This window comes from Rhinolophus sinicus, chromosome 2 (genome assembly GCF_057876585.1).
Source record: "Rhinolophus sinicus isolate RSI-liver-muscle chromosome 2, RSI-T2T, whole genome shotgun sequence".
In the NCBI taxonomy this organism is placed as follows: domain Eukaryota; kingdom Metazoa; phylum Chordata; class Mammalia; order Chiroptera; family Rhinolophidae; genus Rhinolophus; species Rhinolophus sinicus.
Window position 1 is genome coordinate 180,673,717 of NC_142502.1, and position 19,019 is coordinate 180,692,735.

General features: G+C 46.4%; 1 protein-coding gene across 4 annotated transcripts in view; it reads left to right on the forward strand.

Moving 5' to 3' along the window:
- Positions 1–6,238: 6,238 nt before the first annotated feature.
- CYRIA (CYFIP related Rac1 interactor A) overlaps positions 6,239–19,019 on the forward strand; it is a 98,729-nt gene continuing 85,948 nt past the window's right edge. For 2 of the 4 annotated variants that reach the window (XM_074331710.2, XM_074331711.2), the window contains exon 1: positions 6,239–6,360. The gene's annotated coding sequence lies outside the window, so the exon portion shown is untranslated. The remainder of the gene's footprint in view (positions 6,361–19,019) is intronic. The other 2 variants (XM_074331712.2, XM_074331713.2) reach the window with 2 other exon arrangements.

A 19,019-nucleotide genomic window follows, 5' to 3' on the forward strand; every position in this document is an offset into this window, starting at 1 on the left:
GACCAATCAGAAATAACTCAAAATGACTCGGGCGAGAGCTGATAGGGGTTTATCTGGACAGTGGCTCAAAGGAGAATCACAAAAAGAAGATAAGTGTGACTTCTAAATATACTAAAGTTCCTGCTAGTGTCACTATGCTAAGGCATGCATCAAGTAACTAAAGAGTCAAAAGGCAAACACAATGGTTGAAAACCATTAAAATGGTGATTTATGTGATTGTCACATATAGTAGCTATGTGCATTTAAACAGGAAACATTCATATATTACTAGCAGGACTTGTATAGAAGCTCTATAGAATCAACCATTCTGTTTGGTGGGAATTTTAACATTGTCTTAGTACCCAGTTGCATTTTCAGTTCCCTAAACTGGGCAAAATCTCTGAAAGCAAGAAAGAGAAACTGGCCTGTGCCTAAATCAACCTGCCTTTTCCCTCACTGACAAATGTCTTGTAAAGCAAAGGGACTATTTGCAAAGAAAAGGTAGACGATCTGGTTGTTCGAGAAATTCAAGGCTTGGTTTTAAATTCAAGGAGCCATGACACCTGCGTTTTATTTTCGTAGTTGTGGCTGGGACTCAGTCGATGACTTGAATAAGTTACACCAAACCTCATTTCCCCTAGCTATAACATGGGTATAGTCAGAAGTGACTTCTATGTACGTGTTTGTGTTGCTGCATAGATGACTAGGCTGAGCCTATAAACGCTGTCAGTCTTTGCTCAGGGGCCCTCATCTATGTCATTACTTTGTTAATGGTGATTTTGGAGGCGGTGTAAGCTTTGTGGGTGGCGAGGTTGAGTCCCCTGGAGGGGCTGACTCATTTTGTTAAAGGTGCCAAAATTGATATAATCAGCAGTTTCTGGATTTACCTGGCCAGATGAAGATTGAGATCAACTGACCTATGAAAAAGTATCAAAGCGTTTAGACTTAGAAGAGACTAGAAGCCATACATTGAAATCTTGCAAAGTAGAGAGAGAAAGAAAGCAGATTTAAATTTATGGTGCAAATAATTAAAATCCCTTTTTCAATTTGGTAGCTAGGTTATATCAGGCACAGTGCTAGGTACTTATTCATTATGTGCGCAGTCATGATCACATTCATATTTGTATCTGGCACACAGTAGGCACATAAGAAACGTCAGTTGCATAAACAACCCTTTGTGGGAAGTCCCATTACCCCCATTACATATGTGTGTATGTGAGAAACAAGGAGAGAGAAGTTGAGAAACCTGCCCCAAGTCATACGCTGTAAGTGAGGGAGAGGGGCCCAGACATAAATCTTGACCTCACTGCAAAGCTCCTGCATGGTCCCTGTGACTTCCCTGTCCCCAGTTGTCCACTTTTCTTCCCTCTTACCGCTCTGTACTTCATCACTCATGTCCGCTTTCAGTTCCTGAGCTATGTGATTTTTCTCATTGTTGGCCATTTGACTCTGTTTTTCCAGATCCTTCAAATTTAGTGCCCCCTCTTCTCTTTTGGTGAAGATGGGTGGATGGTGGTGTTCATAATTGTTTACCCATCATCATCCAGATGTGCCCCATAGGAGGGATCTACTCCACGCAGAATGGTCCTTACATTTAAGGGCAGGACTCATCTCAAATATTGAAAGGGACCAAATCAAGTCTTTCACATTCATATGGGAGAAGAACAAGACACATTTTGGTACTTCATTAATATAAGTTAATACATTGTTGGGGAAATGCCCAGAGAAATGCAAGAGTGGACTGAATGGTTCAGTCATTTGATAGACATTTATTGAGCATCAGTTCTTTATGCATCAGGTGCCCTTAGAAGGGCCAGAAAGATACCAAGACCAATAAAACGCAGATTCTGGCCCTAAAGACTTCAGAGTCTAGTCTGGAGACTCATACAGTCAGGTTCATTGTTTGTGGATTCTGTATTTGTCAGTTTGTCTACTCACTAAATTTCGTCTGTGATCTCAAAATGAATACTCTGGTGACTCTTCGTATCACTTGCCAACGTGCACCAAACAGCAAAACACTTGAGTCACCGACGTGCATCTTCCAGGCTGAGGTCGATTTAGGCAAAGTCCTGCCTTCTTGTTTCTGCTCTCGGACTGTGAACAATTGTCCTTTTCGTGATCTATTTGGAGCCACGTTTTTCACATTTCTGTGCTTTATGTTGGTGATACCACTGGTTTAAAACGGCCCCCAAGCATAGTGCCAACGTGCAGTTTAGGGTGCAATGCGTTGTGCGAGAAGGCTGTGAGGGGCCTTATGGAGAAAATGCCAGACTAGCTTTGTTCCCAAGTTATATGAGTTAAAGGGCTACCGGCTGTGAATTCAATGTTCATGAAGTAACACTGTATATTAAATAAAGTGTCTTCAAACCACAACACGCATAAAACAAGGTTATGCGCTGATCAGCTGATGAAAATATTGTGACCAGGGGATCATAGTAACCTAACGTTATAGTATTTCTCTTAGGAGCAGTGGCTCAGGATTTACCAGGTGAGTGTTTGTGATAACTTCGTAAAACTGGGACTAACAAAAATTGACTGTATATAATCTGATCGGGTCAACATAGCTCGGTATGAGTGCCACAGTAAAGGTGTGAAGGCAGCACTATGGAAATATACAAGCGGAAACAATTGACGTGGCCTTGGAGAGTTGAAGGAGGCATTAGAGAGGGGTTGGTTTGGAGCAGGGATTTTTAAAAAACGAGTAGAAATTCAATGAATAAACCAGGATGAAAGGTCATTTCAGGCATAGGGTAACCAAGTGTAAAGGAAGGGAAGTCTGAAAAAGCTTTAGTCACTCGCAGTGAGTGACTGGAGAAACCTCTGAAGTCAGATCCTGTTAAGTCATAGGCGCTAATTCAGCCACAGGCAAGGATTTTCAACCATTACCAAGTTTCTCTACATAGTTTGGGCTGTGATATTTGCAACAGGGAAGAATGCAGCATGTCAGCTGTGAAAACTGGCTCAATATTCATAATCAAATCTATTATGCTCCCTCTGAAGCCTGGCCATGTTTCCGTAGAAACCCCTAGTTACTATAAAGGAACCCTGGCCTGTAAATTGGCAAGAAAATCCACCACCCTTGAAAGCCATTATGGTAATGCCAGAGGGAAGGCACTATATGATTCCTGGGGAAATAAGTGAACTAGGACAAAATACACATGCCTTCCTGCAGAGGGGCGAGCCGAGAGCACTGCAGGGCTTCATGACACTGAATCCTTCCGCCCACTCCAAGTCCTCATCTGTGAATCAATCCACTAAGGAACAAGTCTGAAATAAGCACTTACTGTATGCCCAGCATTATTCAACACACTAGGAAGCAACACACACACACACACACACACACACACACACACACACGCACTATTCTTTTTTTTACCTACAAAGCACTTTACATCAGCCCTGACTGACATCGATCTTCTGAGGTTAAGTTTTATTACTCCCATTTTGTAGAATAGAAAACTGAGACTCCAAGGGTTTAAGTCACTTCAGTTCACACAGCTCGTGAGGGTCAGAATCAGGGCGTATGCTCAGCTTTTGATTCCAAATTGAGTGGTAGCTTTATTTGTTTCAGATAAGATCCTCGTCCTCAAGCAACTTGCATATATGCAATGAGTCAGAGTAAGTGGCTCAGACTGTCAGTTTTATGGGCATTTGGTGGAAAGAAGTGTGAGCCCACAATGCCACTGCTGTCCTGAGGGCATGGTTAGTAATGCAACAGTGATCTTTGATAGCAGGAGATGGGGAGGAAGTCATCCAGGTGCCCCTGTAGGAACAAAGGTTTAAAAGCAGAAATGGCCTTTCAAAGGAACAAGGGGACTTAGGCAGGGAAAGGGCAAAGTTCCACCTGCCCCCAGGTGGACCTCAGTAGATGAAGAGGAGCTCTGGGTGCCATCAGCTCTTCTGCTTTGTTTGCAGAGTGGATGCCCATCTTTGTGACCCTATCATTCATTCAATCAGTATTATCGGTGACCCGTTTGTACCAAGTATTGCTGTCAGCACTGGGGATGCTTCAGAGAATGAGTTTCCAAAAATGAGGGCGCACAACCTGGTCCAGGGAGGGTAGCCCACAGCCCCTGGGCAACGATGGTAGTGTTCTCCTGATTATTATCCCTGCTGCCACCTTTTCTTTCTCCACCTCTGGTCCCCACACACCCTTAGGCTGTCATCAGTCTCTTTATTGGAGGCTCCAGTTGAGGCCGCTCCCTCCGTCCTGTGGCGCCCCCAGGACCAAGTGCAGCCTTCTCAGCTTGGTGTTCCGATTCTCCACTCTCAGCCTCACTTTGCCCTGTCCCTCTGGCACTGCGGCCACACTGAACCCCCTCGCACAGGGCATCCCTTTTGTTCCTCTACTTGGAGTGTCCTTGACCTCATTTCCCACCTAGCGTAGTCTAGCTGATCCCTTAGGGTTCAGCCTAAAATAATCTGCTTTCAGTTATTCCCAATCACAATGAATTCTTCCTTGTCCTGGGACCATATAGACAATACCTCTATTTTAATCTGTGTCCTGTTCTGCCTTGTCATAAACTGGGGGCAAGCTGTCTGTGTACTCCTTATGGCTAGGGACATGTGTCCATATCATTTAGCACAGTGGCTGGCACTTTGCCGAAGTTCTTTTAAAAAATAAATTAACGATGAGGATGTCCTTGAAACTAGAACAGTTCAGTTTAAATTTAATTTAACTACGATATTAAGGTTCATTTTAGCAAATTTATATTGTGAATAAAAATTATCTAAAATTTGATCTCAACCTACCTGTCCCCCAATGATAGTTTAATTTCACTGAAATCTTTATTATGCTACCTCTAAACTTGTTATTAGAATTACTAATGAAGTTGAAAGACTATTTCATCTGATTATTGTGTCTTAGGAAACACTTAATTATTAAATTCCACACTGATAATTAGAAACCCTATTATTTCCCAATGGGCTGGGCAATACCATGCAGGTATCCCTCAATTACTGAAATAGAAGCCGTCTTTATATGTGTGGAAGTGAAATTTCATACATCAAATAGTCTCTTCTCACCAACTTAAGCTGTATTATTAGAGACAGATGGGTGTAAAGTAAGGAGTCCTCTCATTGTCTGAAATGATAATATTTTACGGGGTGAATGGCGTCTGTGGCTGATTTGTCCCTGCCCTTCCCAGAGCCTGACTAGGTTCAAGGTGGACAGAATAAGTCAGACATTCTGATGCGTATGTATGTGTGTATATGTGGGGGTGGAGCAAGATGAACTTTCTAATAGACCCACCCAAAGATGAAACAGATCTTTTTGGCAGGGAATAACAACAGAGGCTGGGCCAGGCATGGCTCCCACTGGAGCTCAGAAAAAAAAAGAAATAAAAAAGGAGGCTACTTGACCAAGGTCTCCTGAAGTTTGTTTCCTGCACTCGGAGACCTGGGCACCTTATGCTTCCAACCCTCACACTCCAGTACCAACACATGGCTTGGCCCATGGCAGGGGTTTAATAAATATTCCACGATGCTCCAGTTGATTGACTGGGAAAGGAAGCAGGAGAAGCCTGGGCCTGCAAGACACCCCCCCCCACCCCACCCCCCAGGAGCTCTGACTCACAACCTGTTTGGCTCTGTGCAGGCCTCTCTGGTTTCCTGAATCTCTCTCTAATGCAAAAAGCCTCCATGGCAGATGTTGTAAAACAATGATCACGACAATGACACTAATCCCCTACTTTCCCCTTGCATCACAGAATTTTTTTAAGTGTTTTTGCAGGCTTACTCTTTGGGGTAATTATATTTGGACTAAGCGTTGTGTAGACGTGTTTGGTGGTCTCATCAGGTACCTGCGGCTGCCAGGACTGGGAACCTGTTAATAGTGTGAACCGGAAGGCTGGGTTCAGAAGCCACAGTCATTTGGGAGAGGGGTAGGGCTTGGGATGGTCTGGTTGGGCTCATGGGCGCTAATTAGAGAGTGGGTATGAGTCTAGGATGTATTGCAGGGCCTTTCAGCCTGTTTTTTTGGTTTTGGTTTTGGGTTTTTTCTTTTTCCCTTTTTTCGGGGGTTATTAGTGGGCATGGAGGAATTCGATGTGCAGAAACAGCAAGAGTAGATCCGGGCTTCCTCTGGGAGAGCGAAGCCCAGCGGCCAAGGCCAAGAGAAGGGCAGGGATTACCGCGTGTGGACATGGTCAGCATCCGCTCTTGGGCGCAGAAGGGGACCAGGCCCGGTGACAGCGGGGGTGGGGATCCCCGGGGGCCTGGGCGGGGCGGCCTCAGCGGGCCGGGCTGGGGGCGGGGCGGGGCGGGGCGGGGCGGGGCTCCGGGGCCGTCTCGCTGGCTGCGGCGGCCGCGGGAGAGGCGTCCACAGCGGCGGCGGCTGGGGCAGCAGCGGACGGGCGACCAAGCAGGGCGGCGGCGGCTCCGGTGAGCACAGCGCGGACGCGGCGGGGACGCGGCTCGGGGGCTGCAGGGAAGCGGGCTCGGGAGGCGCCGGGTGAACCCCGCCATCCTTTCCCCGCTCCCGACGCCCCTGCAGCCTGGGGAGAGGAAGGGAGGGAGAGCCGAGGACCCAGTCCTTTAGCCCTGCGATCGCCGTGCAGACGGCGCCTCTGTGCCCCATTGCCTTTTCTCCCCCAGGACGCCCTCTTGACTGTGTTCTAGATCGCTCCCCTCGCCCTTCAACCACTTACCCTCCACCCCCACCCCCAGGTATCTTCAGCTCCAAAGCTATTCTTCCTGGAGACCCCAGCCCTCTGCTTCCCCATTCCCACCAGCAGAGGCCGGGGTTCCCCACGGCTTCCTATAGCCCCAGAGGCAGGGCTGAGCCCTCCCCAGCACCTACACCTGGACTCTTCCCTCTGCTGCCACCTGCCTCATAGATTCTTTGCCAGGCAGATTCTTCTGGCACCTCATAGATTGTTCGCTGCTGTGCCTAGGACCCAGGCCTCAGTGCCACCCCCTGTGCCCTCCCCCTCCCTATCTAGAAAGAGACTGACTATGGATCCTGAGCTTTGGGAACAATTTGACCCACTTCCCAAAAAGCTGGTCCTGGGCCAACCATGCTGTTTGGTGGAAACACATGTCTTGCGTGCCAGCTGAAGGACCCAGAAGCCTGTGTCAAAGGGGCCAGCTGGTCCCTGGGTAATCCTCCAAACTGCACTGATCCTCAGAGACAGGTCATCATTTGAGACCTCCACAGTATTTGCCGACCCCACCTCAGATCCCCAGAATTTCCCAAGCTATTGTTTTGGGAGTGCAGAGTCTAGCCCAGGGGGACCGCTGTTTTGTGCCCGGTCTCCTCTCCCATACCCTGTTTCCCCACCTGCTCCCTGGGGAACCCAAGGCAGAGTAAGGAGGCTGGTGTTCAGGCCCTTGGTCTCCCCCAGAGCTCTGTGGCCCTCCTTCTTTTCCCTGTTTGAAACTTTTCCCCTCTTTCACTAGTCGCCGTCACTCTGGTTGAGCCTGGGCCATCTCCACAGCATTGAGTCCCCAGGACACAGAAAGCTGGGCTGGGTCCCTGAAGGGCTGGGACCTGTGCTAGGCCGCAATAAGGAGGGTGGCTGCTAACAAGGTCAGGCTGGGCATCGGGGCCTGGGGGCCAGGGCCTTAGGGTGGGTCATTGGCTTTCACTGAGCTCCGAATGGGGTCCGAGGGCTTGCTTTGCTGTGAAGAGAGGAGGCAGAGCAGGGCTGTTTTTCCTGCATGCTTCTGACTGTCTTGTGTTGCTATGGTGACAGTTTTGCCTCTCTTCCTCCTTCTGACTCTTCTGGGAGCTGGTTTTTATTGGTCTGTTGTCCTGTCTTTTATGGCTTTAATTTCTCCTTTCTACTTGCTCTGAAATAAACAGTCATAAACATGGGCACTGGGCCCAGCCTGGGGGCTGGCAGAACTTCACCTCTTCCTGGCCCTGGGCTCCTGTGAGGGTAGACTAGGGAAAAGAGGTGGGGACCGACCAGCCCACACTCTCTCCTGTCCCCAGCTCTGGGAAGGGAGCATCACAGTCTCAGGCACACAGTGGGTAGCATCCTGCCTCAGTGCTAATAATAGATTTCCAGTGTGGTGCGGGAGCTCACGGATGTTATTTCCTTTCATCTTCGTGACTGTGGGCACTGTGGGGTAGGGGCTGTCCCCACTTTGCAGATGATGAAACTAAGCTCAGAAGGAGCTGTTTCCCTGAGGTCACACTGATTTTTAGCACATAGTCAGTGCCCAGTTTTTGTTGAATGAAGGAACAGTGATGGAGCTGGCATCTCCCTGACTCTCCACCCTGTGGGTGGGCTTCCTGGCCCTGCGCCCAGAGGGAAAGCAGAGCCCCTAAACCCATGTTCTGGGAGGCTCACGGGAAGGTGTGCCCCAGTTTCCCGCTCCTAGGGTGTGCCGCTGGAGTCCCACAGAGGCGAGCTGCCAGGGAACTGCCTGTCAGATCCTTTGTGTACCCTTGACCCCAAGTGTTGGGACCCAAGTTGAGAGGGGAATGAAGCCACTTGTGACTTCCTGTTTTTACTCAACACTAAGAAGCATTCAGTTTGCTTTATACTCTTAGGGCCTAAATGCAACCGGATGAGTCAGGGACACTGAGAGCCCAGCAATCCCTCCTAAGCCAGTCCTGGTCCAAAGCTGGCCAGGGCCATAGGGTCACTGACTGTCAGCTGTCAGTGACATTCTCCAGAGAAGCTTCCCCTTCTTCCCTGATGATTCCTTTCATTGCACACTCTCTTCTTTCCCACTCCCTCCCCTTTCTTCCTTCACATTGCCCATGCTTTAGTCTTGATAATAATAAGCTGAAAACGCATTATGGTGACATGCAAAGACCAGGTCAGATGTTGGCCCTGAGGAAGTCAGTTCCTTCATAGGGCCTCAGTTTCAGTCTTTAAAATGGGGTTGACAGCATCTGTCCTAATGGCCACATTTGCTTGTTCTTATAGGATGGAATGCAGTAGTTTATAGGGAGTACACAGTGTCCTCATTTTATCAGAAGGTCTCTCTCTCTCTGCTAAAAAGACCCCAAACCACTGCCCAGAGATTGAGAACTGATTAGAAATAACAAAGCCATAAAATCTCAGGGTTAGAGGTATTCTCTAGTCACCTTGTCCAGCCTTGATGTTGAACTTGTTTCTTTATTTATGTACCTTAGATTAATTGAGCATCTTCTTTGCACCAAATACAGCCTAGGGAACTGGAGATTTAAAAAAAAACCACAAAAAATAAAAACCACTATTCCTGTTTTCAAAGAATGTCATCTGCTGGTAAAGACAGGCATCGATAGCGATCCTTGTAATATAGTCAGAGAGGTGGTGTGATAAGGGAAAGGCAGGGTGGCATGGGGCCCAGGGATGGTGACTTGACCTGGTCGCCCATTAAGGTTGAACCTGGCAGTGTGTATATTGTGGCTGAAATACAGCAGTCCGGCCCCGGCCCACTTGGCCAGCCCTGGTCCAGCCCTTACAGCGATGGGGTGACTGCTTCATAGTCCCTCCCTCAGCTCTGGTGAACGGGCCCAGGAGAGAGGCAGGTGGCAAGGAGCCAGGCCTGCCTTCCTTGCTGAATTTTGACTCATCACCTCATGGTAGCGTCTGGTTCCTATTTCATCTTGGTCCAAATCCTTTCTCAGGGGCTGCACGCATTACCTGACAAGGCACCGTGGCAAATGGAAAGAATGTGTATTTGGGAGTCAGACCTGAGTTCAAACTCTACTGCTGTTATATCCTAGCTGAGGGACTCTGAAAGAGGAACCTCTCTGAGCCTCAATTCTTGTATCTGTAAGATGGCAATAGTGATACTTGCCTTCTAAGATGTAAGTGATCTTATGTGTTTATAGGGTTTGGCATGGTGCCCACCTCGCAGTTGACGTGCTGTTATTTAGTTACATCGATTAGAAAAAGTTCTCAGTTACTAGGCCTCTGGGTCCTCTTATTGCTGCGGTGAGGAGCTCCTTGGACTCGTTCCGGCCTTCGGAGATCCATTTATTATCTGGGAAGGTTAAAAATGGCCTATGCTCAGCTTCCTCACACCACTGGTTAGTCTTTGAGTTATCTCGCACGAGATAAGCTGTGTTCTGCAACACCAAGACGCTGTGTAAATCACCATCGCTTTGGTTTTCTCAAAGAGGAAAACATTGGAAATGGCAAGCCACGCTCTGAGTTCCAAAACCATGTTGCTCTCTGTGAGAACACTTTAATTTGATGTAGTCCCCGTGTTCATCTGTGCCTTTGTTTGCCTTTGCTTTTGATGTCAAACCTGAAAAATTCATTGCCAAGACCTATATCAAGTAGCTTACTGCCTGTGTTCTCTCCTCGGAGTGCCGTGGACTCAGGTCTTACGTTTAAGTCTTTAATGCAATTTGAGTTCATTTTTGTGTGTGGTGTAAGAAGGTGGTCCAGTTTCATTCTTTTGCGTGTGGCTGCCCAGTTTACCCAGCACCATTCATTGAAGAGACTGTCCGTTCCCCATTGTGTATTCTTGGCTCCTCCATAGAGAACACTTTAAAGTTAATGTTTCATATATATTATTTTTTATTCTGAGCATGTTTAGCTCCCTGTCATTTTTTTTTTAATTACCATATGTGTATATTTACATTTTCTCAAACCATCGATACAACTTTAGCATTAGTATTATCACCCCTTTTTACCATTTAGGAAACCAGGAAAGGTGAGGTCACTTGCACCGAGTCCAGCAGTTAGTAAGTGGCAGGGCCAGAATTTAAAACTAGGTCCTGCTTGCTCTTTGTGCCATAGTACCCAGTCTTGTCATTTCCTTGGCTGGCATGTCAGTGACCTAAAATACTTGTGTTTGAGGAATGCGAGCAGATTTTAATGGGGTGGAACTGGTCAGTGTTGTAACTCAGACTCGTAGTAAATATTTAGAGACTTTATTAGGGTTTTGCTCTCAGCACGGCATTAACGAGCCTTTCTGCAGTTGGCTGAGGCTTCTTTGCTAGACGTGATGAATAAAAAAGGAGTTTCACATGTCTGAGTTACAAGCAAGTGTTTGATGACGCTAGAAGTAGCTTCCTTTGCACAAGAATGGATTGCTGGTGTGTCACTGAAATAAACGGAGCAGGTTTTACAACTGAACCTATGAATGGAAAGCATGGCGGGTACATCCGGGAGATACAGAGGTGGAAGCAACAAGGCCAGAAAATGTGGGTGGATGGCTCCCCAAATGCAATGGTGATTTGGATTCAGGCAGTATGACTCACATCTAGGAAGATGGGGGTATTGAAAAGCAGTTATAGAATTGCTCACTAACCTTTCTCAGGGTAATTTAGAAGACTGATTTGCCTGTGTTAAGTACCTCATTGTCCCAACACATTCAAGTGTTGGACACAGGCGCCATGTTTGCCAGCAGCGTGCTTACCAGGTCTGCCTCAGCACTGCAGACAGATGCGTTTCTATTTGCAATTATCTCAGGCCTGCGTCTGGTGTCTGCTTATTTAATGACGTCTCTTTCTAATAAAAATCCCGTATGGCATGGATAATTAGATCTTTGAAATGAAACTGGGGAATGCAGTGTCCCCAAAGAGTAACTGCAGTTTTCGGATGGATCAAGCATAAAAATGAGATCATTCATTCATTTACCAAATATGTGCAGGGTGGGTTCTTACCCTGTGCTACCCGGGCTGGGGCACAGTGCTCATGAAGGGGCTGTGTCTGCCCACAGGTAGCTTTCACTCCATGGGGCAGCAGAGGCCAGAACAGGTATCTAAGTGGAGCTTGGCCAGTGTCCTAAGTGTGCGGTGTGCTGGGGGAAGCGGGACCTGTAATTGTTTCAACTCCATGCAACCCAGCCCATTTGCTTCCATGAGGGTGTTCTCTGTGGAGCGCCAGAATCACAGCTGACATCTTCTAGGGAGAGGAAGCATGGACCAGAAAAGCACATGGCTAAAACGGAGGCTCGCTCTCAGCTGTGCTCCTCACTGCCTGGGTGGGAGCGGAGCAGATCTCTGTGCTTCCTTTTCAATGTCCATCAAATGGGAAGGTTGGATATGATAACTTACAAGGGCCCTGATTCTAATAAGCCCTTGGGCTCTTTTCCCGAGTAGAAGGTGAAGAAGCAAAAGCTGGCAGCTTTGGGCAGCAGGGTTGCTGAGACAGAGCTGGGGATGGGGAGAGCCAAGTGTGTCTTTGAAAGATCCTCTCAAAGAGCGGAGGAACCTTGCTTTCCCTCCCAGAAAGGGAACCGCATTCTGATTGAGCATCTGATAAATGATTGAAAGTCAAGGCCCCTGACAAAAGGAGATAAAAGGGAGGATGTCGCTCAGCAGAGGCTAGGCGGTAAGTCAGCAGCTTACTGCTATGTTCCAGCGCCTCCATGGGCTTGGGTAGGGAGGGCTGGACCTCACAGATGCCTTGGGTACTGGAATGTGCTCTTGTTTAAAGTGAATGACCTTTAAAAAAAAAAAAATCACTTGGTTTGATGATTTCCAGGTTTTAGAATAAATGAAAATGCACAGTTATTTGAGGATCATGAAGAACAATGATAAACACACAACTGCCTCAACACACCGTCAAGTGCTCTCATTCCCATTGGCAAACAAATGCCGGTCCTTCCAGTAGCAATGTCAGCCCTGGTCCCCGGCGTCCAGCACAGAGAGGCAGCGTGCTGTGGTTGGGGGAGGGCAGACAGGCAGAGAGGACTGTGGGTCTTACAGCCACACTGCCAAGCAGCCTGAGCTCTGCTAAGTTAGCCATCTCTCTGCGTCTTGTGTCGTTCCCCTTGGTAAAATGCAGGCTACAGCACCTTCTGAGCGACATAGGGTATTATCAGCAGGAATATCAAGCACAGAATGTCCACTTGAAACAATCTTCTGAAGAGCTTTTGAAATAGATATCCCTCTTCTATGGAAGAGGAAACTGAAGCCCAGAAGAGTTGAGGAACTTGCATAATGCCACCCTATTAGGAAAATTGCTTAGCTGGTATCTGAAACCATGTCTGTGTGCTTTCCAAGCCTGGCCTTTCTCTCCCGCCCACCCGGTAAATGAGGGCTGTACATATGTGAGGCGTGTGGAATTACTAAGCACGTATCTTATGTAAAATCCTCATCTCAAAGAGCTAGATGTGCCTCCACAACTTAAAATTGAAAAAAAATAAAATAAAATAGAGCCGTGTTTTAATTGCCTCCCTGTGACCCGTACCTCTGTGTTGGATTGATGTCCTTCGAGGGCATCCTCTGCTCAGTTCATTTCATTAGAGAATCCCATCCGGTAGTAATGAGCTGAGCCTCTGGCGTGTGCAGCATATGGCCTTGCTGAGCTGGGAGCCCGCCGCATCAAGGCAGGTCGTGTAGAACCTATTTTTCAGACCCCTGTCTGAGGCAGCTGGAGGTCAAGGGAGCATAAGGGAACTCTGGTCTCTGCTTGCAGAATGACAGACTTGTCATTAAAGCTGAAAGGACACGGTTAGTCTAATTCCTCTTTTTTATAGAAACTGAGGTCAAGAGAAGGATAGGCAGATGATAGATAGATAGATAGATAGATAGATAGATAGATAGATAGATAGATAGATAGATGATAGATAGCTAAAGATAGACAGACTGACTGGGAGAAACCAAAACCAAAGGCTTTTCCAAAGCCTGAACAAGAATTCAGCATTGCAAAGGCTTCAAGTAGACTACAGCTCTTTCAAATCCACAGAGGTGAAATGCACCTAGAGGTTCTGTGAGATACAAGGTCTCACATAAGTTCCGAGTGCTACAGGGTCAGCAGCTCAGCGCCCCTGGAAACAAACAGACCTAGGTTTGAATCCTGGCTTGCCCTTGGGCAAATTCTTGAGGCTTGCTACCTTTTCTCATTTACAACCTGAAGTTAATGAGATTTGTGGCTTTGGAGGAATACCGCAAACAGTAAATAAACAGTAAATAAACGGTATGTCAGTCTTTCTTTACCAGGTCTTGGAAGAAAATGTGGTTGAAAAGTTTTTGCCAGTTCCTTTAGGCGCCTCTTTATTTGTTGTTTTGGGTGGAAAACAACAGGGAACTTCGTTCTCTGACAGATACATTCCTGGATCGCCCCTGGCAAAGCTCCCCGCATCTACTCCTCTGGACTTTTATTTCTAGCTTATGAGCCTCCATTTCATACTTGAAATGAACTTGGCTGTGATGTTTACTGGAGTGTAACAAGGATAATGATTCCAGTTAGCATCCAGCATTACACTTACTGTGTGATTGATCTCCCCACCCTAAGTCTTTTTCTTATTATATAACTGTGGTGTGTGTGTGTGTGTGTGTGTGTGTGTGTGTGTGTTTTCTGGAGTGGTGAGGTTTCAAACCTGGGCCCTTGAGTACCTTCAGAACTAATAAATGGGGACATTCCCTTATTTACAAGTCCAAAATCCAAAATGCTCTGAAAAATTGGTCTTTTTCTTTGTAGCTCATTTGGAGGCAAAAGCTGGCCTGATTGTACAGGACACTATTTATAGGCAAACCTCAGAGATATTGCAGGGTCAGTTCCAGACCACCTTAATAAAGTGAATATAGCAATAAAGCAAGTCACACAAACCTTTTTGGTTTCTTGGTGCATTTTGTCTGAAAAATGATGTACATACTTCAATTAAAAAATACTTTATTTCTAAAAAAAATGGTAACCATCATCTGAGCCTTTAGCAAATAGTAATGTTTTGCTGGTGGAGGGTCTTGCCTCAGTGTTGATGGGTGGTGGTTGAGGTGACTGACAATTTCTTAAAATCAGACAACAATGAAGTTTGCTATATCTATCGAGCCTTCCTTTCACGAACAATTTCTCTGTAGGATGCAATGCGGTTTGATAGCATTTTACCCACAGTAGAACTTGTTTCAAGATTAGAGTCAGCCTGTTCAAACCTTGCTGCTACTTTATCAACTAAGTTTATGTCGTATTCTAAATCCTTTGTTGTCATTTCAGCAGTCTTCACAGCATCTTCACCAGAGTAGTTTCCATCTCAAGAAACCACTCTCTTTGCTTATCCATAAGAAGCAAATCCTTATCCGGATCCATTAAGTTTTATCGTGAAATTGCAGTAATTCAGTCAATATCTTCAGGCTCCATTTCTAGTTCTCTTGCTGTTGCCACCACATCTGCAGTTTCTTCCTCTATTGAAGTTGTGAACCCCTCAAAGTCATTCCTGAGGGTTGGAATCAACTTCTTCCAAACTCTTGTTAATGGAAAATATTTATCCCATGAATATTTTGACCGATACTCTTAATGGCATCTAGGGTGGTGAATTCTTTACAGAAGTTTTTGGATTTACTTTCCCCAGATCCATCAAAGGAATTACTATCTTTGACAGCGATAGCCTTATGAAATGAATTTCTTAAATAATATGACTTGAAAGTTGAAATTACTCCTTCATCCTTGGGCTGCGGAATTGATGTCGTGTTTGCAGGCATCTTCTTCCAATACAAGACTGTTTTGCATACATTGGAAATCTGTGTTTAGCATAGCCACTTTCATTAATGACCTTACCTGGATTTTCTGGATAACTTGCTGCAGCTTCCACATCAGCACTTGCTACTTCACTTTGCACTTGGAGAGTGTAACGGAGACATCTTCTTTCCTTAAACCTCATGAACCAACTTCTACTAGCTTCAAACTTTGTTTCTGCAGCTTCCTTACCTCTCTCAGCCTTGAAAGAAGTCGAGAGAGTTAGAACCTTGCTCTGGATTCGGCTTTGGCTTAAGGGAACATTGTGACTGGTTTGATTTTCTATCCAGGCTACTAGAACTTTCTCATTGACAGTGCCTCTGGTCACCGAAGAGCTTTAAATGGAGAGGTACAATAAGATGAATGCTAATGCTGTGGTGACATGCTTCATCTTGAGCTCATCAAAAGCCTTAATGATCGGTTTTATAGTTCATCAATTTACATAACAGGAAGTGAATTAAATGTCCATGCTTGGCACAAAGCAACAACAACAATAACAAAAACTTGAAATCACAGGTTCCAAAGTTTCATTGGGACAAAGTAATTTTTTTTAAAAAATTCCTTAGAACTAAAAATAAGCTGGAAAATTTTGATCGATTGTGGTTTATAACCAAGTTTCATCATTGGCCTTTGGGGAGGAGGTAGAGGGAAGTTTTCAAATCCTACTCATCATTTTAGCCTTGTGAAGAGGAACCAGGCCTGAAGCATGAGCATGGGGAAGTGAAACGCTCTGTGTGGAGCGTGAGAAGGTCTTGGTTCTTAACTTGGGTCTGGACTTGACTTGCTGAGTGAGACTGGGCATGTTGCTTCCCTTCTCTGGGCCCTAGGAACTCATTTCTAAGTAAACGAATGACTTCTTTTTCTCTCTGTCTCTGAGAATCTTGGAGTAGAGGCTGGGGCCCATGAGAAAGTGAAACGTGCTCAGAAGCCTGCCTGGTTGCATTCTCGTAGCTTCCATCCAGCCTGTGGGCCGACAGGAGGAAGATGTCTGTCTGCTCTGCGCTGCTTGGCTTCCTCCTGGCCACCCCTTTACTTCTCTCATAACACTGATCCTCTGATGCCTTAAGCTGGTTTGTATTAGATTCGTTTTGGCTCCAGCTCCTCCACGGATGCCCAGCAAGGGCTCACTGAACATGTCACAAAGACTTACAGGTGACTGTTTACCCAGCTGGTGAGGCCATCGCCAGCTGCTGTGCTGCATTGTCAGGGCCACAGCTGAGGCCGCAGGCATTGTGGAGGGGGTGTCAGGAAAGAGAGTGAAAGTTCCCTGTTGGAGAGCATAGGACCAGTGCAAGTTTTGCTCAAGGAAATGGAACAGGTCCTTGCTATATATGGCCTGTGTCTTTGTGAATTAGCTATTGAAATGTAGAAACTTTGGGTAGAGGGGAGTGGTGACTGACCTCCTGCTATCTCTATCTCATTCTCTCTTTCCTTATGTCTTGTCTTTTGAGTTTAGGTTCAGTGTATAATTCTGACTTTTGCCAGGTGGAAAGTGTAACGTGTCCTCCAGAATCTAAGGAGGTTTAGAAAGCCGGTGTCTGCCTCCCTGAGCCCCTACCCTGCTCGTTCAGGAGGTTCTCACTTGGCAGTAACTCATGAGGGGAACCAGGGGCCTGACTGCAGATGGGGGTTTCCACAAGGGAGAAGAGCCCTTGAATTGTAGGATCACATTGCACAGACTGTTGGAGCCACGCGGGAGTTGTAAATTGGTTGACACCAGGGCACACTGAGATGAGGTTCCTCTGAGGATGGCTGGTGCTTGCAGATGAGCGAGGCCTGGACCGTGTGCGCGCACACGCGCGCGTGCTGTGAGTGGATATTTGTGAATAAGATTATGTGCCAGTACATGGGTGTGTGGTATGTGAATGTGTGAGTGTGTGCAAGGTGTGTGAGTGAGGGTGTATGCGTGGTGTGAATATGTGAATGTGTGTAGGTGTGTGTGTGAGAGAGACAGCATGTGCACACCTGTTTTGGGGGCCCTTTCGCATCCTGCCAGGTGCTGCCAGGCACCCTCTAGACAAGGCTGAGCCTCAGCCCCTACTCTGGCCTTTGTGTTCAGGAATGGAGCTGAGCACTAGGGTGCTGTCACGGGGCTGAGGGACCTCTTGTTACCCACGGACCAGTGACCACCGAGAAAGGCAATTCTGAAGTTAACCGGCAGGACGTAACTGCATAACGTTTTCTTAGGGGAAAAATATTTAATCCTTCTGCTTCTGAAACACAGAACCCTGTCAAATCTTATTCTATGTACTTGTAAAGACTCAAATCATTTGAGCATACTGCCTTAGAAATAAATGAAAGTAAAACCAAGTACAGGTTTATGACAAGTGAAGGACTAGGAATAAATCCTGTTTTATTTAATAGCCGGTTGGGGGAAGGTAGGAAAAATTAGGAAAGAGACAAATGGAAAGAGGAGAGTAACACTGAAGAGAAAGTGGACTGCAGCTGCCCTGGCCGCAGGGCACGTGGTGCTTGGCGTGCTGTCATCTCCTCCTTCAGGCCAAATCGTTGGGAGACGGGAGCTGAGGGGGAGAAGGAACAGAGGAGGGAGGAGGGGGCTAGGGAGCTTTGCACAGTTTTGCTTACTAACCTTCCAAGCGTCAGGAAAACTTTGTGGGTGGTGGGGAGAGCACTGTGCAGGGAGTTCCCTGGGAATTGAGGGCTGCACTGACTCATCTGACCTTTTGTCAGCCTCTTTCCCTCTCTGAGCCTCAGCTCCTCCATTTCTAAAGAGTGGATTTGACGAGATGAAGTCTAAAGCAATTCCTGGGTTGGCGAGGGAAGCCTGGCCCCAGACTCCAGGCCCAAGGCTCTCCGGGAGAGGAGCCGTGATGGTGTCGGCATGGATGAAGCACTGTGTGAAAATCCCCTTCTTCCCCCATTGAACCATCTGTGTGTCAACGTCCCACCCCTCCTCCTTTTACTCTGGTCATGCAGTGACGTGCTAGTGGGGTTGTGGGTTGGGGAAATTTATTTGTTTAAACTCAAATTCAGGAAATAATTTGAGTAGCTCATATAAACGAAAATAGCAGCACTGTGCTTGCTTCCTATTTCGTGGTATGTGCACATGAGTTATTTTTTCTACCCAGTGACTTACAGGTTACCCAGTATGGACACGAACCCTCACTTTTCACAGTATACCCAAATTTTTAATTATATTAGTAAGAATGGATTATGCTCTTCAGCATGCCTCGAGCACCTATTAATTCTAGTTTGCTAGTCTTTTTTTTTTGTATGCATTTCTCACCATACAGACAAACTTGCAAGGTAGGTAAATTTATTTCTCTTTTGAGGATAAAGACGTTGAATCTAAGAAAGTTTTAAAAATTTGCCTTGAGGCAGAGGATTGAAAATGGGGCCCCAGGATTTTGGTTCAAGTCAGCCTGGCTCACGAAGTCCTAGTATAATTTCCCACACACCACACAGTTCACACTGCTTCCAGGCCACAATTTTATTTTTTTAGGAAAATAAAAAGCTGTGTCTACTTTCTACTTTCTACTTCAACGTCAGAAAATACAATCGTAACTGGCTTTCTTTGCCTTTTTCCAGAATGGAGTCCCGTGGCTCTTCCTTCCTGGATGTAAACTTCATGCAAATAATACATGTCCATTTAACAAACTTTTACCATGTACTTGTAACGTGCCAGACACTATTCCGGAAACTTTCACATGTGTCATTTAATGGGAG